This window comes from Pogoniulus pusillus, chromosome 2, assembly GCF_015220805.1.
Source record: "Pogoniulus pusillus isolate bPogPus1 chromosome 2, bPogPus1.pri, whole genome shotgun sequence".
Taxonomy (NCBI): Eukaryota; Metazoa; Chordata; class Aves; order Piciformes; family Lybiidae; genus Pogoniulus; species Pogoniulus pusillus.
In genome coordinates, this window is record NC_087265.1 from 40,300,049 (window position 1) to 40,322,169 (window position 22,121).

Consider the following 22,121-nt stretch of genomic DNA (forward strand, 5'->3'; position numbering starts at 1 on the left):
CCATAGGCAGATTACATTTGAATTCTATAGTTTCAACTCATGATCCTCCTCCTCCTCTATGTGTAATCAATCCTACAGAATGTAACAGTTTTGTAATATTATGCTTACTGCACAGACATAGAAGACAAGTCAGTAAATGAGGGAGATGCACATTTTACAAAGATTTACAGTTGCTGATGAAAATTAGCCATGTTTAAGGTCTTAGATGAAAAATTATACTTTTGTTATTTTGTAGAATATTGCTTCTCATTCTGGACTACCCATTTCCTTAAGACAAAATGTAGCATTTAATATGCCTGTATCTATTCTGGCTGATGTAATTTCATGGTCAGATGAAGTTTCACATTATGTAACAGATGCAGTATTGGTGTTCTGTGCAGATGGCTAGCATGCTTTTCTCTTTCTTAGCAGTGTTTGCAAATATAATCTCCTCTTTGTAAACAGGGAACAGTAATTTGTACCTGGTTCAAAAAAGAAAAACAAAAACAAAAGGGGAAAAGGCTTTTAACTTTTATTTATTTATGAATCTCATACGTCTGTTTCTTTCACTGGCATTTTTTGCTGTGGTTTTGTTGGAGGGTATTATTGCTTGATTCTTACATGGTGCTTGTTTGTGAAGTACATCTTTGGATATGTAAATATTGTTGGTGAAATAGTTTGAATTGTTTTTTAGTCTTACACAGTTGTTAAGATGCGAATGTGAAACTGATCTTAAATTCTAGTCTCTGGAATAATAACATTAATGGAGCCAATTCACTGAACAAAATACGTTTTCTATATGCCACTTAGATTGCAGAAGAAATTAGGCTCATTGGTAATTAAATGCTAGTATTGCGATGACAGCTTTGCAAAGACAGTTGCTTTGAATATGTTTAATTCTTTGATAAAAAAGCCCAAATGCTGTATAATAAAATGTTCACGTCAACTTGAGGGCAAATAACTGTTTAGCATTCATCTCTTTTTGTAGAAATATATATCTAAACATGGGGAGGCTTTACTGCAGACACCTGACTAATGTACAAGCAACTGCAGCTTCTGCTGTCTTCTTCATCTAGAAACAACTGTTTTAATCTCTGAATTTGACTTAATTCACTGAGCTATGCTAAACAAAGACAGGGTACTACAGTAGTGTAAAGGCTTGTAACATTTTGGCAGTTCCTGTATGCAGTGCAGGGTGCATGAAAGCCTTTTATTTCATTAATGGAAAAAAATATAGAGAACCAATAACCTGATTCTTGTTATTGTAGTAAATAGTATGATTGTACTACCATATTCACTATATGCCAGCAATTGTTAATAGTAGTCTATATATATATACAGACAGACAGACAGACAGACAGACATGTATACATACCAACCAAATCTTAAAGACTCCAGAGTGTGCCAATTCAAATGTCTTGCATCTCAGAACTCTCTCAGTCACTGAATGACTTAGGTGCAGTGGCTTGAGATAGTATTTCCCCTTTCTGCCTGCTTTTTTCTTTTTTTTTTTTCCATGTGGAAGTCACTGCATGCACGTAGATACAGGAGCTGCTTCAATTTACATTCTCCTGTATCAACCTTAATAATTGATAAGGGTGCATTTGAAGTAATATGTCAGTCTATGAGCTAATCTGAAGCAAAACCATACATCCTTGTCCTCCAGTCTAGAACAGGTTTAGTGATCTCTAGCAACATTTGGAGAAATAACACCAGATTCTTGCATCTATGTTCATTATCTTCCATTTGTCAGAGACCTTATATCAGTTTTGCATGACATTTCAAAAGAGCTATATCTCAGAGCTGTTATCCAGGAAACAAGAGAGGCCAAACAATTAACAACTAGCTCAATCTAAAGTACATTTAAACCACTTTCCCTTTGGATATTTTGGGTGATGATTAATTATTTCTACAAAATGTATGTCTAACTTAAATGTTTCTTCTTTTGAATAATGCTTCATTTTGGATTGCTATAAAAATTAGTATTTTCCTAAAGATTTTTTTCCAATTTCTTCTGCTCTATGGATGCTAATTAAATCTGAATGTATTAGACCCTATTTTATTCCATAAAATAGGGTCTAATACATTTTATTCTGCTTCTCTATATTTTATTTGAATTTTCTTCTTAGAATTTTATTTGCTTGATTGCTTCTGACAAAAATTGAAGAAGCTTGTGTTGGGAATAATATTAGGACTAACCAAACAATGAAAGGGAAGATAGTTTACTGAGATGCTATTAGAACTTAGTTGGCTCTGTGACTTCTCTTACACAAAAAATTTCACGTTTTCTCTAAATCTTAGGGTAGGAGGAGTTCTGTTCCTAGCAAAGAGTAGGGAAGACTAGATTTTTCATGTTAAAAGTGGCAACAACCCTATTTAAGGAGATTACTTGAGATAAAGAATTGTATCTTAACACTCTATGCTGCTTGATTTACACAAGACTCGAGGGTAAAGTTAGGGCTTCCTTAAAAGCAATATACTTTGTTTATGCTAGATTTCCCCCCCCCCCCCCCCCCCCTTTTGTTGGCAAACATCCATTTTATTTAGATGTGTATCAATTAGAAAGGAGTATATGTATTTCTAGGGGAAGAACACAATAGCCAGTTACAGTTAAAAACACGGTAAAATGAAATACATTGTTGTGTTTGAGATGCTAGTTTATGAGGAGTAAGCTGTGCTAAAATTTGTAATCATAAAAACTGGGAAAGAGATAAGCAGTACAAGATTTCAAGAATAATTCGTAATTGAGATTTGTGTTGCCTACACAGAAAGAAAAAAAAGAACCTTGAGATGTAGAAGAAAGAAGGAAAATGGAGGATATAGCAGGTACTTGCTGTTCTTGTAAAAACAGTAAGTAATTATAATTGATCTTAGTGGTCACTTTGTTACTAAGATTTGGAATACATGAGTTAACAGGAACCGTACAGCTAGCTAAATAGTGTTATTTGGTGCATTTTATTAAAGCAAAGAACTGCAGCTGGATTTCCTGCTTGCCGATGTATCCGTTCAAGAGAGTAGGGCAGGGAAATAAATCTTCTTCTTTCCTCGACTGCAATGCAGATCTGGCTCTGGGAGGGGTTTTCACATCCGCATGGCTCAAACACATGGTCACTATTCAGCCAATAGTTAGGCTTACATCTGGCACAGGATTTGTGTGTCTCAAAATGGCTTTTCTGATTGCAAAACACGGAAACCTCTCACTTTTTTTTTTTTTTTTTCCTGAACGGAATTTGCATGCATTCTTCAGGCTGTAATTTATATCAAACATAATTTTAACTGTGTATCTGGCGTACACTGTAGCGATCTTAACAGCTGCCTTGCTGATTTCTGTCACAGGCAGGATTTAAAAAACCCCAAACTATGTGGATGATTCCTTTTCTGTATTGATTGATAGCTATGCTTAAGATGCTAGGATCATGGGTTTTTTTGATGGCATGCTACGTTTTAATCTGTTTATAAACTGTACTCCAGTTTTAAGTATGCCTTGGCAAAGTCAGATACTTCAAATTACATTCATCTGATCCTGCTATAGAGAACTATGAATTTTATAACATGCATTTTGGGATGTTGAGATTACTGTGATGAAAGGACATATGTGCAGTTCTTTATATGTAACATGAAACGTACATGAATAAGGTTGTCTTTCAGAAGCTGCCAAAATAAATTTAAATTCCAGCCAGTAATACCACATGTGCTAATGTTGAAGGTGTTTCTGTTTTTAAAAAGTCATCAAATCTTCATAATGAATTCCAAAGTTTTCTTTTCCTTTTTTCTCTAACCTAGTAATTTAGTATTTATTTAGCAGTAGATATTGTTAAATACAAAATATTACACCCTAAAATGGGTGGATATCATTTAAACCAATATTATGAGCATTTTAATACTTTCTGCTAAGTATGTTACAATTCTTTCTCACTAAATATAAAATTATTTTGCTGACCAATGCCAGAATTGAGTGGGCAAATAGAATAAAACTCTAGAGAATGTCAAGAACCAATGTACTCACTGTGGCTGATTGAATCACTTAATTATGAGAAATATATTGAAAATGCTGGGAGAATATAGCCAAAGGTGAGAAACTGCAGCTGATACTAATTTGCACATCCAGGGCCCTCAAGTGCATGAACTGATCTATTCTATGAAAAGATGTGTTAGGAGTTTTAAAAATGCCCTGTAATGCTAGACTACTTAACATGAAAATGCATGCACATATTTGTTTACCAAATGTTGTACATCATGTGCAACAAACACAGCTGGAAAATGCTGAGTAGTGAAAATATTTATGACAATATATAACCTGATGACATTTCTGCGTTCAGGACACACATAGTTTGAATTAATTTGCCATATAATTAATAATTTTCTATGTGTTAATATGAGAATAGTAATATAAGCAGATAGATTATACAAGAGAGATCTAACATAAGGTCAACTATCTAATTCATAAAAAAGTATTAACATTTAGGGCTGTGGCTTTCAAAGAAGTAACATTATGTGAATGGAAACAATTCAGATTTAGAATGGTGCATTTTGCTTTTTGAGAAATGACAAGTAGGCACTTTCTTCATGGAGTTTGCCCTGAAACTTATCACCCTCAGTGAAATGTAATATAAAAACTAACACTTATTTAATGTTTGTAACCATAAGACTGTTGTATTTCATCAATATATGTTACTCATTTGTTGGAGGAGTTGGCCGCAGTGTCTTGTACCAGATATAGTTAAAATTATTTTCGGGGTTGTGCTAGTTTGAAGCAAGCTAGAATGTTTTGGTAACAGAACTAGATAACGGGCAGTGAAATGAAAAACAATTGTGTCTACTTCTCTCACAGTTACGCTGAGAACTCTGGGAAGAAGAAGAAAACATTCTCCATTTTTGTTTCTCACTCTTGCTTTGGCCTTAGACCTGGTCACATCTCATTAACCCTGCTCCTACTAACCTTGCTCCCTAACCTCTTGGCTGCACCTCTTTTCTTCCTGAGAACTGGGGTAAGGTTGAGAGGGCCGGGGGGAGGTGTTGGGGTGGTTTGAGAGCCCCTCCTGGGGACTCAGGTTTCTGGGAGGGGAGTTGTGCTTTTGTATTGTTTATCCTTTGTATATTTCTGTATATAATTGTATATAACTGTATATATTGTAAATAGCTGCTTGTAAATTCTGCTAGCTGTAAATAAATTGCTTCATCTATATTCCCAGGGTCCGTCTGAGTTAGCTGGGGCAAATTCAAAAGTGTGGGGGGGCGGCAGTGCTGCAACGAAGGGACGGGGAGGCAGCTTGATGCAAGCTAAGTTCCAACTTTATTAGGCAGCTGTGATGGTTTGGGCATTAACCCGCCCCCCCACACTTTTGAATTTGCCCCAGCTAACTCAGATGGACCCTGAGAACATAAATGAAGCTATTTATTTTACAGCAGCAAATATACAAGCAGCTATTTACAATATATACAGTTATATACAGAAATACACAAAGGATAAACAATACAAAAGCACAACTCCCCTCCCAGAAACCTGAGTCCCCAGGAGGGGCTCTCAAACCACCCCAACACCTCCCCCCGGCCCTCTCAACCTTACCCCAGTTCTCAGGAAGAAAAGAGGTGCAGCCAAGAGGTTAGGGAGCAAGGTTAGTAGGAGCAGGGTTAATGAGATGTGACCAGGTCTAAGGCCAAAGCAAGAGTGAGAAACAAAAATGGAGAATGTTTTCTTCTTCTTCCCAGAGTTCTCAGCGTAACTGTGAGAGAAGTAGACACAATTGTTTTTCATTTCACTGCCCGTTATCTAGTTCTGTTACCAAAACATTCTAGCTTGCTTCAAACTAGCACAGGGGTTTTTTTGTGTGTAGGGGATTTAATAAACTAAAAATGTCCTCAAAACATACAGGAAAATCTGGGTAAAGGCTTTAGAGTTACAAAATCAGATTGTCTGATGTACATTCCTTGCACTTTATGTTGGCAGATCATGAGGCCTACACTCTAAGCATGCCTAAGTAATTTTGCAGATATTATCTATTTTCATATTCTTTCTGGGTGCCAATTCTAGAGACTTTTAACTCAAAATATACAGATAAATGGATCTATTTCTACTACTTCAGTGCAGCCAACTCAAAGACATATCACTTGGGACACTGTGACTTTGGCATTTCTTTCTCAGTGTAGTCAACCAATTGGGCTGTAGGCTGTACCATTTTTAATACTATGTCTAATTGTATCACAGAATTTCCAGTTATAAAAATAGCTTCTTATATTTTTGTTCTATCAGAGAAAATAATTTATTTACAAATCAAGAAAGTTGCCTGAAAAAATTAAATATAGAAAATACATAGCTGGGTATTTCTGTAACTTAAAGTTGCTGTTGTAGCTAAACAAGAATTAATCTGCTTTTCATACCCTTGTATGGATATGTGCTTACACTCCAGTACACCTGTTGCTTTTATTCTCTTCCTCTCATGAAGTTGGCTATGGGATTAGCTGCATTAGTTATTTTTAATTTTGTTCTCTAGTCCTGTGCCCGAACAAAGCCTCTGTCCTGCCAATTTTTGTAACCTAACACACTGCCAGGAGTTTTAGAAAGCAGACTGATGCAATTATATGGGACATCCCAGTGGAAAACTAGGGCTGTTATGTCAGGTCTGAAGCAGCAAGGTAATGTTCCAAGATGACTGCCTGAAACTACAGATCTTGACCATTATTGCAAAACTTACAATAAGAACACAGAGAAGAGTATGATTAGCTAGTCATGGAGTATTAAACTATACATGACTGCAGCACTGCTGAAACATCAGCCACCAGCTCTTCCTTTTTCTGTTTTGTTCTATGACAGGATGAGAATTTTCATATTTTGACCTTTGAAATAAATTTGTCAATATTGGTTTTTAAATCTGACAATGGTCCAATTTTTTTGAATTAAAGGCTTTTTTTGTGTGTGATTTCCATACCTGAGACCCTATTTACACTAAAACAAAAGCATGCTCTTTTACCATTCTGGGAGGAAATGGGTTATAAATACACATATAATTATGAGTATTTTGAGTACATAATTGCTTACCATTCCTTCCTAAGGATAAAACATCTGTGTGTTTCTTATAAAATCTGTCAAAATGCTGCTTTTATAATGGCAAATTTGAATACTTCTATAGATTTTTTTTTTTAACTCCTGACAGTTTGATTCTGACTTCAGCTATGGTCATTAAAAATGTTTTCCTACATGACATGATCTAGCATGTTGGATTCTGTGTTGAAGCAGCTGAAGTGTAGGCCCATATTGCCTGTCTCCTTAATATTTTGTGAAGATGATAACTTCCAGCAGGGCAGGTACCAGACAACAGGCAGTGTGCAAATGACTTAAATCTCTTCAGCTGTTGGCTCATTTCTATTCTGGTGCCACATGTCGTTATCAGTAATTTGTGACATTCATCAGAAATGGAAAGTGTGTACGTTTTTCCTTTTTTGGAGCATGGGTATTACCACTTCAGTTAAGCTAAATAGTAAAGTATTAATGCAGTTTGTTTTATTACCTTGGCAATATTGCCTTAGCAGTTCTGTTCAGCAAGAAAAAACCCTCATCATCTACTAAGTAATTGAAAACAATACCTTTATTTTGTTGTTGTTGTTTTGCTTTATTTTGACTTACTATTGTTATAAAAAAACAGGAGAAAATTATGTAAGAAAGAGAAAGGTTGATGGACTTAATGGGAGGAGGTTATGGAAACAAATAAGCCCCTTTGTTTTCTTTCCATAGAAAGGCTTGGTCAGATTCAGGTGCTAGACTTCTCTGATTGTATTTACAGATAAGGTAATTGGTACTAATTCCTCTGGCGTTAGTATCCAGTTAAGGCACACAACAGCATAACGAACACTTTAGTCCATATAGAACTTACTCAAATATATCAGTGTAATAGGCTAAAAGATTTCCATCAAGGCTTACATACATTGCACTAGTGGTCTGTCATAGTTCACAAAATTCAGATTTTTGAGCTGCAACTTTTCCACAGTTTGAAGTTGTTCTGTTTCCAGGTTTGCTTTCTACTCTCTCCACAGGTACTGTCTTTGCTTTGTTTTCACTTACGTGTGAACTGCAGCCTTACTCTTTTTGTAGCTTCCTTTTATTTTGTGTTTTGATTGTATCTTCTGTTTTTTATGACTGTCATCAAAAGAAGTTGTACAAATCTATAAATTGTTAATAATAATATTTTAACTTTTATAACTTATATTTTTCTCCAGTCTCTGCTTTTTGTTAAAAAATAAGGTGGCTGATGTAGCACAAAGTGGATTTAATTAAATGTAATGATTATAGTGAATACATTTTGCTTTCACTGCCACATTAATGTTTTGCACCAAGATCTGAATATGGGATTTTTGCCGTTGTACACCAATTTCTAGTCCTCTTACATTACTTCATTGCCACTGGTTCTTGATAAAGAAGGAACCATTCTTTACAAAACTAGTTGGATGACCAGAATCCAGATTACTCCTGAATGATGTATGTCAAATTTTCAGTTTCATAATAATTACGATAGTGATTTGGTATATTAGTTCCATTGCAAAGTAGAATATTTTGAGCCATAAATTCAGTCCTTGTTGTTCAAATAATCTGTTCATTCAAGGTAAGAACAAAAATCAACATTTACATTGTGTTCACTTATCTTTGGCATTATATTCGGAAATGATTTAATATTTCTCTTCATATCAACAGTGTCCAAGGTACCCAGAAAATGGAAATGCTAGTTTTAAGAGTACAGTTTGCTTTGTGCTAATAAAGGTGGTGTGTATGCATGGGATAAACTGTGAAACCATCTCATACATGAAGTAGATTAAGCAGTGTCAGATTTAAAATCCTGTATGCTTTGACAAATGCCACAAGTAGGGTAGTTGTGTGCTATACTACACCATTTCTTTATTTCTTTGGGAAGAATCAAGCTCGAGAACATCAAATCCCTTTTGCAAAGGAAAACATTAAATACTTTTCATGCCACTACAGTAATATTGTCTGAATGAATACTGAGGGATTTTTTAGCATGAACTGTTTGGGTTTGAGGCACTAAGGCTCTCATACAACAAACTTTAGAACTGGTTAGATGTGAAGTTGTAATATAGGTGTTTTACTAGACTTAATGTATACTAGCATTGAAGAAATGGTTGCTAAATTCTTTAAAAATAGATGGACTTTTCTTGAAAACATTAAGGTGAAAACAATGTATTTGTCAAATAAACATCAGACCGTGGCACATACATTTATTTTATCCCCAAACCAGCTTTATATACAATTTAAAGCAGTGAAAGTTATTGGTATTGTGAAGCCTGGTCTAGCTTTGTGAGAGCTTGACTTTCCCCCCCGCCTCCATTCCACATATAAATACTGAGAAGCATGGCATAAAGAACGCAGCCTGGGGCATACCCCATAAAACTTACAATGCAATTAAATGAGCAATTTCTACTGGAAATAAAATGGGTATGTTGAGTAGAATATGAATTAAACCAAGCAAGAACAGAGTCAGACAACCTTTCATAGTACTTCAGGCTCTTGAAAAGAACCCCCAGGGTCAGCAGTACCAAATACAGCTGACAGGTCAAGGCCAATCAGCAAAGAAAGATAACTGCAGTTTGCAATGAAAAGCAGGTCATTCCAAATTTTGATTAATGTAGTCTCAGTGCTGTGGTGTCCACTCGAGTGGGTTAGCAAAATAAAGACAGATAGCAGTGGATTAACTCTAACACTTCTTTATTATACTGCAGCCGTTACCAGCTTCTCTGCAACATTCCCTAAGACTAGGTTTTCTCCAATTTATGATCCTTTTCTCACATTGCTGTCTGTCCTGAATTCCGTGGAATTGACTCAGTTACAGGGGGCTGCCCTACTGAATATTTGCAGAACTACCAAAATAACCTCAAAATAACTTTGGAACAAGGCAAACCCACCACATTTCCATCGTGATGCTTAGCTGATGTTTGCAGCATGGTTATCCGATAGAGCCTATATGCAAAAAAGGTGTCAGGTCCCATGGCTTTGTTAAAACACTGGAAGCAGCGATTTTGTCGGTTGTTGACAGTTTTGTTCCACAAAACAAAGACTCAAAAACTTTAGCTTTCCAGCGTAACTCACCAGTGTGAACCTCATCTGTGTTCCTTAGATGGCATTGTTTGAAGTAGAACAAGAACAGGTGTGCTCTTGTTCTTGTCTGTTTCAAGACAATTAGTGAAGAAATATTTGTATCTATGCTATCAATTTCAGGCTAAAATAAGGCTTTACAAAACATAAAATGTCCATTTCAGAGAAAGATGAGATTCACTAGCAAATATGAAGCTACTCCAAGATATCCTAAACAGTGAAAGAACTTAATCTAGATAGATTCCTTCTCTTACTTTCCAGTCTTTCTTTGTTTTTCTTTCAGAAGGTAAAAAATTGTGCCATGGGAGTTTGAATATATATTATTACTGCGTTCATTAACTCAGGTCTTTACATGCAGTCTTCCAAATCATTGTGTTAGAACTGGTTGTGTCATTTCAGACAACAGCACTTTCATGAGACTGATGATTATCCTGGCAAAGTAGGTGATGTCTGTATGCATAATCTCCTTGCTATCAATTGTGTGTGGGCTGCTGTTCAGCTGGACGGAAGGGCAGCACTTAAAGCAGGCTGAAGACTAGCCTGGCAGTGGTACTATAGTATGTAAAGGTAGATGAGGTTCACCATTTCCCTGTTAGTTAAGACACAAACATCATTATAAAAATATACTGGAGGTGACCTTTTTCAGGGTAAGAATTAGAATGTTCTTTTTCCTATGTATCAGACAGTGTAAGATATTCTGTCATACTTTGAAAGAGGAGAAAGCTATCAGCTAGATAGTTAGTGAACCAGTTACAGAATTTGTAACATGTATAGCCCTGTTGTCCACAGTGTACATTATCTTCTACCTGCTCCTATAGTAGACTGGGGAAAAAATAAATATAACTTTATGAACTGTACTGTTTAGTGGTGCCAATGGTAGAATGGCAGAGTTCTCTCGAGGTGACTGCCATTACCGATACAGAAATGTTATCTGTATGTCCCAGCTTTTAGACTGATTTTGGCTGGGTACCAGCAGAAAACCTGCCTCATAATAGGAGAAAGCTTTAATTTCTTTTTAGGGAGCATTTTCTTACATTATAGAAATACTTCTTTTATTCAGACTACAGATGACAAATTGCCCACAAATATGATGTATTTGTAAATTAAAAATGCTCTGTTATTGGTATTATGTGAACACTTCTGGGTTTCCATGTGGCCTGTAAATACATAGACAGTTGGCAGTAGTTGCCTGAATGTTTATTTGGCCAATCTTGTGAGGATAAGCAGCAGATGAGTAGCTTGTAACTTCCCTGCTTTGAGCTCCGTGTGTGTATCATAGAATCATTTAGGCTGAAAAAGTCTTTTAAGGTCATCAAGTCCAGCCATTAACATAACACTACTAAGTCCACTGCTAAATCCCATCCCTAAGAACAACATCTACACAAATACCTCCAGGGATAGTGATTGAACTACTTCCTTGGGCAGCCTCTTTCCTGGACAGCCTCTTCCAAAGCTTGACAACCGTTCCAGTGAATAAATTTTTCCTAACAGCCAATCTAAACCTACTCTGCCAGAAATGGGCCCAGTTCCTCTTGTCCTCCTACTCAGTAACTGGAAAAAGAGACCAGCACCCACATTGCTACAACCTCCTTTCAGGTAGTTGTAGAGAGCAATAAGGTTTCCCCTCAGCCTCTTTTCGTTCAAACAGCTCCAGTTCCCTCTGCTGCTCCTCATGGACTTGATCTCTCTACCCTTTCCCAGATGTGTGTGGCTGCATGTGACAATGCCTGTGTCAAGTCTGCCCATGGTGACTATTCCGAAAGAATTAGAGCAGAACATGGCAGTGAAGTCTATGGCAATGTCAGAACCACTGCAGTCAGAGAATGGAAAGCGGGTCCCTTCCTCTTAGGGCTCAGTATCCAGCCAGTAGACAATGAAAGCAGCAGGCTCTAATGAGAAAAGGGAAGCCAATGGAGGAGACAGACTGTGAAATTTATTAGTTGGTGCAATAAAGCTGCTTCTTTGGGAATGAACCTGAAGTGGCCTCTGAGTTTATTTGGGATAAAAAGCCCAGTAAGGGTGGCAGTTTATTGGGGTTCATTGTCTTCATAACCCAAGATATTGACCTCTATGATCTTCCAGCCGGTAGCAAAAATATCAGACTCTCCCATCTGTGCATAGTACCGTTTATTTTCATCTGATAAAAACAACCTCTCAGGCTGTTGACTGTTATCCATTTTCCTTTGCGAGATGAATCTTACAGTTATCACTGAGAAATTGCTTTCAGACTCATTTCAGTTTATGGCCCCAAATATTTCTTGTTTGCTTTAAATAATTGTTTTCTGTTAAAAATTAGGTAGCTGGCTTGTTAATTAGTAAGAGATAAACGAGACACGTTACTGCATTTTTAAAGCTATGGTGCCAGCTAGTGGTGAGAGATGATAGACAGTGTCTCAAGCTTGACATTTATGGACATGTACAGCATATTTTTATTTGCACCATGATAAGGTGACATTAAGTTTTACTTGTCAGTTATCACTACCTTATGACAAAAAGGGCAAAATACAGTCAGTGGATGCTATAATTTCCCGGTTGGATTTTAATTGGATATTGTTTATTCGAAGCCTACCTACCACTATTGACGGAGTAATTGCATCATTCATCAGGGCATTTGCCAGTGAAGTCTTTTAGTCCTTAGTTTTTCATGTGTGAACATCAGCTCTTATGTATTATGAACATGTAGATGCTCGTTCACTTAGCTAGAAAACTGGATTTCTTTAAAAATTCAGTAGAGATTATTTGTGTGCAGCAAAAAGATGATTAGATGGTTTCTGCAATGGTTCATTTATGAACACTGAGGAGATCTCTAGTGTGACCAAAACAGGGTAAAACTCTTAACTGATTGTATTTACTTGTAATAGGTGCACCATACTAAGATAAAAATCCTGTCTTTTATTAACATATAAGGAAAATGCAAACACATGTTCATGTTCACAATCTGCATTCAAATAAGCTTACAATAGGAAAGGAAAATAACCAATCCTTAAGAACATTTGTAAAGAAATGTAAAAAAATAATAATTCTATGGTTCTTTTTTTGAACAAAGAGTCATTGACAGGCCATCTTTCCTAGTTTAATTAAGCAATAACTGATCTCAGTGAGGTTTTGGAAGGCTCTTGAATACTAATAAATAAAACCAGAAGATGAAGCATTTCTTTCATTAAATAGTAGGAGCTGTTTATAACTCTATTACTTACTGCTAAAATCAATTATTATTACTAATACTCTACAAGTAATTTATAACTGAAGGCACACTGAAGGTTGTAAAGCAGAACTTTTCTTTTTAAATGTCAGACATAGCCATGAAGGTCAGCTATTGTGAATAAGGACACCTCAGATGAACACATTGTAATAATGTTTGTGAAGATAGATCTAGTGTTAGTGACAGCTGCAGGCAGTAAGGAGAGCTGTCACAGTCTTACTTCCAGTCTAATACATACGACTGCATTGTTTCTAAATCCAGGGAATTAAGAAAATGGAATGATTTTTGTATAAGATTTAGTTAACTAATTTAGACACAAAAGCAATTTATCATTAAAAAGATGTTTGAAATATTAACCTATGCAAGAAAAAAATCTTCTGTTATTGAAATAAACTGCATTCTGATAAGTGTGAAATAATTTCAGGTGCCCAAGCTCACATTTGCTTCTTTGAAATATGCTACCACACTTTTATTATACACTTCTTTTTCATCCACTTTCCATGGACAGTGTATTAGTGACTGATGTGCACCTTCTGTTTCTTTTTGTCCTGTTACAACATAGTTGCTTTAAAATTTATAATATGCCTTACATACTCCAATTTATTATGTAAATTATTTGGGCTATTCTGCCAATTGTTAGTCTTTTGAAATTTACATACTTGTTGATTCAATAAGTTGGATTTTTTTTCAGAGAATTTATCACATGCTGGCCAGTTGCAACAGTTGTTGAAAACTCAGCGTACATTTTGAGACCAAAAAATGGCATTCTCCAGCTTCAGTTTTGTATTTTAAATTAAACAGTTGCCTGTAAACATTGTATCAGTATGTGAGCAAGCCACCATATTTATGCTATCATTTATTATTTTATTTGATTGGAGCTCAATAAAATAAAAAGAAGTTGCCTATTCAGACTAATTACTATAATGCCATCAGAACTAAGGCTTAATTACCAAGGCTAAGTTTCCAAACAAAATAATACGATGTTCTAAACACAGTGACCAATCTTTATTATGTCGAAATACCATTTTGGATCAGCAGTCCTTTGGCTGCCATGGTATTATACTCCCAATGTATTAATGAATACTTTAATCAGAAGACAGAAATGACATAAAAACATTCTTTTAAAAGTAATTTAAAAAGACATTTAATTTTTAATTTTCACTGGATAAGATATACATTTAAAAGTTTGCTTTCTGTACTACTTGTAAATGTCTTGTTATAATACCATTGAGATAATATATACTTAGTGTATTCTGACCTGGACACCCCTGTTCATCTCATATAAGTCTCTGAAATTTATGCTTTTAAAAATCTATGTAACAGATTAAACTCAGTGGACTTAGAAGAACCCAGATTTTAAGAATAAAGTTTGATTAAAAAAAAAAACAAACAACTACCTAAACTGAGTTGCCAGATAATTCCTTTCCACCGATGTTTTCTTCTGACTGAATTTGATACCATGGCTGTTGAATGGAGAAAGAAGATTCACAGTGGTTCTGAAGTAAAAATAATGTTTGGAAGGCCCTTTGGGGAAAACAAAAAAAAGGGGGGGGAAAAAAGCTGCTTTATTAGCTATAGAAAGCTACCACATTTGAGTGCCTAGTGGTGACATTTCTGCCCTCACCTTGGAGAACTGTCACTGGGGCCCTCCTCAGATATCTGTCAGAAGATGTAGCCGGCCTGATATGGGAGTTGGCCGCATCTATCAGAAAACTACTACAGATGGTTCAGCTCATTTAGCTGACAGAAATCCTACCAAACATCATCCAAGTGTTTGGAGACCTCACTTGGACAAGATGTTAAGCTTGCCTCCTGTTCAGTGGCATTATGTTTTCTGCAAAAAAAAAAGCTTTAACCATTTCTATTTTACCATGGGTACACTTGAATGCAAGCAGCCTGCAACTCTGTTTTATAGAATTTGCCTATATATATATTAGTTCTGGTTGTAACATTATAGGTGTCCACCTAAGCTGTGTCTCAAGCATAGCTCACCATATCTTTTATGTTGTATCCATTTGATATTAGCATGTCTCCATAATGATAACACAACTGCAATGCAGTGAACTCCCATGCATTTCTATTATACATCTGTATTTGTAAACCTTTTGCTTTAGTGTCGTAGTTGTATTTTTATGTGTGCAGTCGCTCATGTGGAATTTCTCATCTTACCTTTCTTTTTGGTGTTGGTAGCCAAGGTGTTACATGTATATGCCAGTGCCGTTTGCCCCAGAGCAGTTAGAGCAGGTGTGTTCCTAGTTAACTGCCGCAGCAGAGCCAGCAGAGGGAGTGTGCACATTGGTCTATTATGATACTTGCAGATTTTGACCTATTTTCCCCCCGGTTTTGCAAATGCTTGTATTTTCATATATGTGGTGATTATATATGACAACGTGGCTAAACGTTAGTGCTCTGGAAGTGCAGTAACTGTGAAGAAAAGCTGAGCTATTTGTTGTTTTATGATGACAAAATTGGGTTTGATTTTACAAAGACTTGTATATACCAATTTGTATACTGGGAGTAATTCTTTGGATGGAGTTCTTTTGTGCCATGGAGAGAAGAGACTTTCTTCCTATTATACCTCAGAACACACTGTCTGTAGAAAAACTACAACATAAATTTAAGGACAAGTTAAAATGACTTCACATACTGGCAAGGTCAAGCCCTTAATAAATCACTGTGTGCATTGTTCACCTGTGTGTAGGAGGCTCAAAGAAGCTGTTATGGTTATAACTGATATTTGGAGATACATATAAAATATACTATGCAGTTACATCTAAATGCATAGACTCTTAAAATGTGAAACTGCTCTGAAATAATTCTCACATTCATAGTCATTATGCTTTGGGCCTGCTCCCAAATTTGATAGGAATTTTACATGAAGAAATGTCAGATCAGTGCTGTGTTTTTTTGTGCAGTCTTATGTGTGTTTAAACGATACAGTGAATTAAGTATTACTTTGTAAATGAGGTTGTTTGCATCGTGATTTAAACTTTATTTAAATATTTTTTTTTTTGTATTTTGCATTATTATACTGTGTGCTTGGTTAAGCCAGGCAGGTTGATTATCATTAAAGTGTTATTTATTTCTATTTTATTAAGCCCCTTTTTACATTCATGTTACAGGTTAATTTATACTTTTATTTCATGCACTACTTGGCTTTACTGATTAATATGCCCCATGGCATTCAATAAAGCCAGGCAGTGGAGGAAATAAGAGTGGTATTAATTTCTAACATTGCTATAAATTTGCCTTAATAAAACTAGCTCAATAACACTGCAGTAGTAACACAATGGATGCTTCCAAATTGTTAGCAAAGCCACAACTGAAAGAACAACACCTTTTTCCCCTGGAATTTAAGAATGCTCTGCTATCTTTTCAATAGTGTTCAAAACCGACTACCTGTTATAATACTGGCTGCTCTTACATTGTGTTCTAAAAGGTGGTATACATTTTTCAAAAATAATTAATATTTTACTTAGCCAATCAGTTCAATCAAAGACTGATAAATCCTTTCGATCCTTTCAAATGCCATGTGGATTTTCATGATCATTGTCATTTAACATAAACTCAGGTTTTAAAATACGAAAGAGAAAAGAGAAAATCCCAGCGTATAAGGGCAACAAGATAAAATAGAATAATGGATTTTCTTTTTATTACAAAGTAACTACTATTGATATACATTTCCCAATATTTTCCACTGATTTACATGTTCTGTTGTAGGGTGAAATTCTCAAGAAAGAAAGATTGGTGAATATTAGTTCCAGGTCTACAAACTAATTATAGTGGAAATATTTTTGCTATATTCTGGTTAATACCTATTAGCTAAGATAACTAATTTTTTCAGGTTTAGACTGTGAAATATTTGTCATCTTCATACGTAATCTATGCCATATTACAGCTAGCTGTGCAAACTTTTTAGTCATGCCTGCTTTCCTTTCTTTCTCAAACTCATACTGACTCAAGTGAAAATTTTGCTCAGTAGGAGGGTTTTGGATACATGGGTAATTTGACAGCAGTGCACTATGAAAGCATGATAAACTAAGTTAGTGTACAAAAATCTGAACAAAGTCATAGCCCAAAAGGATTGCCAGATCTTTGGAGCTTTATCCTGGAAGGTGCATGGAGAAGCTCTTAATTGCTCCTGAAGCCAGTGGGATGTGAGCCTTCTCTGCACTTTGCTGGGTCAGACCTTAATAAATCACTCGACACATTTTGCAGGGATCACCTATGGGGTGAAAGGCAGCAAATGTTTAAAAGGATTAATATAAACATTATATATCAAATGGAACTTATTTTAACATCCAGGCAGCTATGAAAATAATACTGTCATTTTGATAAGTGCATGGGTTAGTTAAAATCAGATGGTCAGCAGACTATCACTTGATCTTACTAAGTAAATGTGCTTATAAATATTGACATAGGACGAGAAGGTAACAGTGTAAATTCAGATTCAAATTTGGAATGATCTTTGCTTATTTTTTTTCTCCTGAATAACAACAAAACCTATAAAAATGCCTTATTTACCAGGCAACTTATATATATCCATTTAGTATGCTTGTGTGGTGTTGGTGTAGTTTATGTCAAATAACATTGTTCAGGTGTTCTATAACCTTTCAGTCATAGAGTTACTGAAGTGATATTTTCTCTGGGCTAGTCCTCTTGCAGAATTCCATTTTATCAAGTGCTTTCAGAAGTGAATTCAGTTTCTAATGGAAAAAAATAATTGTCTTCCTGTATCAAGCTTTAAACAAGAGATTAGCCAACAATAGGAATAATGACATTCACAATCATGTTAGTGCTTTAAATGGGGATGTAATCTATCATACTTCGGACAAAATTTGCCAATTGCTGTGTCAAGGTAGATAGCCTCTTCTAGAATTGTGCTTCATGGAAAGCTCTTCTAGAAACTCATGGAGTGGTAGAAAATCAGGTTAGATAAATAGACCATTGGTTAGAGTTTGGGCAGTTTAGCTTGCTAGAAATGCTGAAAATATGTACCACATATTCATATTGGTGACATATGCAGACAGTTAATGGTTTCCATCTTTCTACAATGGTAGAAGTTTAGGCTGCTCACTAGCTTAACATTTTATTTCTAGCTGCACACATAAGCAGCAGAGATTATAATGGAAAATTGACAAAAGTAATTTTTAGTGTTTAACTCTAACACAAAGCTATATATCTCTTTTCTCCTTGTATCGCCACAGCCAAGCAAAATAAGCTGCAGTGCTTGCAAAACAGAAAAATGTATGTTTGGGCTATGAGGCATAACATGTGCAATTAAGTATGAGAAGGGCTCTTCAGTTAACAGTGTGAGGGCCAGGGGCAGAGTGAGTCAAGAGTTCCTCCTCAGCCTGGGTGCTGCAAGTAAGGCAGGAGGGGTTAAGATAATGCCTTTTCCTGTGAGAGGTTTTAAAAAACCCTTTCATTTTTAAGAGATGTCAATAAATTAAAACATTAGGTGAAGAAAGGGTGAATCCCTCTCCCCATCTCTTGAACTGTACTTACCTTTGTGTCGATGTTGAAAAGTGTCTTTTATTGTTAGGGATAGGGCTGATACTTTGAAATCGCACACCTGTGCTTCTATAGAACATAGGAAATTCTCTACTTCTGATAGCAAGAAATAGGGACTGTTTTTTTATTCTTACCCTCCACACAATGTTCCTCTCCTTTCAATGTGTTTTTAGGGAATTAAAAGGTGTTGCCATTATTTATTGTCTGGTGATAAATATTATTTATTTTTGCACCTCTTTCTTTACAGCTCGATCTTGGAAGGAGAACTGTGGTCTAAACGTTGTTGTTAAATTCCTTATTTGCAGCCATGCATTTAAGTAACTTTTGTTTCAGAAAGCATAGATCACGTTTAAGGTGACATTTTCTGGGAACTAGAACCAAAAATTCAAACCCAGTGTAGCCAAATCTCTGCCTCTGTGTACTAGAAGAGCTTAAAATGAACACAAGAAACAGCCAAACATGGTTGTAATTGCATCATTAAAATATTTTCTGGACATCTGAGGTAAGACTGTGTATGACAACACATTATAGTAAATCTAATACATTCTGTATAGTGTTTTTTGAAAGAGTTGAACTGTTGTGCTGCAGATGTGCCTTTGGAGTTGGAATGGTGCCTTTATTCAGGCTTTCTCACAAGCAGCAGGCTGCACATCGAGACTGACCCACTCCGAGCTAGCTCCTAGCTGTGCAGCTCTCAGTAAGAGAAAACATCTCTCCCGTACCCCCCGTTCCGTACCCCCCGTTCCGTACCCCCGTACCGTAGTCGCGCACCTGGGGCCTTCCCTCCGCGCCACAGCCGCCAGGAGGCGCCGCCGCCCGCTCCGCCCCGCCCTCTGCTCCGTGCTCTCGGGTGGCCGCCGGAGGCGGCGTCTGCTGGCCGGTGTGAGGCTGGGTGCGCGTTGCGCTGAGCGGCGCCTGCTGCAGCGCTGATAAGGCGATCGTTGGCAGTCACTGGTATGGCAGAGCTGTAGGGGGAGCGGCATTGGTGCCCGCTCAGCTCGCACGGCGGAGCTCCGCGCTTCGTGGCACCAGGCTGGGAGTATTATCTTCTTGCAGCTCCTGCAGCAGGCATCTTCTGCACAAAGTAACGATTTTAATGAAGACATAGGAAAATGAAAGGGGAGGGAGTGGGGGGGAAGGCGGGAAGATACCAATTTGCATACAGCGATAATTCCTTTCCTTATTTGCTTTCACATATTTGCTTCAAATCCTGGTTGAAAGACACATGTGGAGAAATGCTCTGCCCTATAAACTGTTAGTAATTGATCTCGGTTGACGCTTTTCGTATGAGCAGGTTTTAGTGCAATCCTGAACACACTAGATACAGAGATGAATTTAGGGACGTTTACCTCTCTCTGTAATTTATGGAAACTCTTTCATCATGCTTGGGCTGGAGATGCAGATACAGAAAACTGACCTTCCATTTTTTTACCTACCACATTACCACTGCTCCTTACTGATAATAATGATAGTTATAATAATGATGATAATAATAACAATACTAATAACAACCAGCGTGAAGAGCAGATCAGAAAAAAAAAAAAAAAGCTTGCCATGGGGAAAAATAATCAGAAATGCTCTGGACATCTCACCCAATCCACACGATTTAGCCCACAGAAATAAACTTTGTCTCTAAGTTCAAGTGAAAACAAACACCTGCTGGTTTTCTTTCTCTTTTCTCTTGAGTAGATGCTTTGCAAAAGTCCTTCTTATTATAGTTCCTTAAGTGGGAATTTATTTGGAGGACCCTTGGTGTGGATGTGCTCCAGCTCAACTCAGATCCAGAGTTCCACTGTAACTGAAAGCTGCAGGCACTCATTGCAAATTGCAAAAGTATGGCCTTCTCTATTAAAAATCAATGGCCTCAATTTATTGGACCTTCCTGAGATTGGTGCCACACCTTTGTAGCCACAACTTTGTATGTAATTAAACTTTTTTGTGCATCTGGCAGCATATAATACATATATGCATTTATAAATGTATAAAAAATAGATACTAGTCAAGGACCCTGGGCAGGTTATCATGGAGGGGTGGTGTTCATCCTGGTGCTTTTAGGACAATGATACAATAGATCTTTCAAATATCTTAACGCATCTGAGATAGTGTGGATAGGTTGTGTCAACTATAATTCTATATTCTACTTTTTCCTGAAGTCTACCGACTTTTGTGTTTGGATTGTCAAATTCCTGTTATAATCCTGCACAATAAATCTAGCTAAAGAATTTGGAGTGAATACAAGGCTTTGTGCCTTCAGAATTCCATGCAAAGAGATGCATCTGAAAATATTCTGTTTTCCGTGGTTATATTTATCCTTTTCTTTGTTAGAGAAAATATGTAGGAAAAACATGTTTCTAAAATGTGTTCCCAAGTGCAATAGTTGTTGCAAAGTGGAGACTTGCTTTTTGCACTCTAGAGTATGTTCTTTCAAAGTGCAGCATTTTTTTTTCCTGGCATTTGTTGCTTGGAAAAGGGGAGATGGGACTGACAGCAGAAACGAGAAATAGATACAAACAGAAGAACCCTTTTCACCTCTGGGTGCCACTGTTCAACTGTTTCTTGTGCAATGACCATTTGGTTAGAAGTCCATCTCTTAGAGGAGAAATATTACCTGAAAGAAACTACTAAAGAGATACTGCTTCTCTCTCTTGGATAATCAAGAAACAAGTTTCTGGTTTATGGATATTAATTATGCACTGTGGTGATGCGCTGTTTGCATGCTGAACAAGGAAACAGTAAACAGTCCATATTTGTTCATTTTAATAAGTGAAATAGTCTGATGGTTTCTTGCTTCTTCAATTAGATGTGAAATATGAGTTTCATTCTTCCTCTTGTAATACAGGAAATGGACACTAGTACAGATTTGCTAAGTACATGGAGTTACTGTAATCATTCATTTGATTTAAACAATGTTCACAATATCAACAATACTTTGCTTTATTGCCCATAAGCTTCTTATTAAAAACAAAAACAAAAACCAACAACAAACAACTATTGACTGGTATGATTCATTTTCAACTGCTGTGGAAATTGAGAGCAAACTTAATTGCAGTCTGTGTGTCCGTCTGTTTGAATGGATTAATTGTATTGTGACTGTTTGTCCTAGAAACTCAGCCAGGACTCATTGCTAAATGACAGGAGACTTTGTCTCTGAACTGTACTATGATTTTAATTCTAGTCAAATAGAAATTTTCTATGAATGAAGTGAAATGTGTCATTTAAGTCCTTCATTACCATTAAGACTGTGCTTTGGACTATAGATGCAAAATAACAGCAATTGCATTTTAGGTCATAGTCATGTGTGCTTTTTCTCACCCACAGAAGAGCACTGCT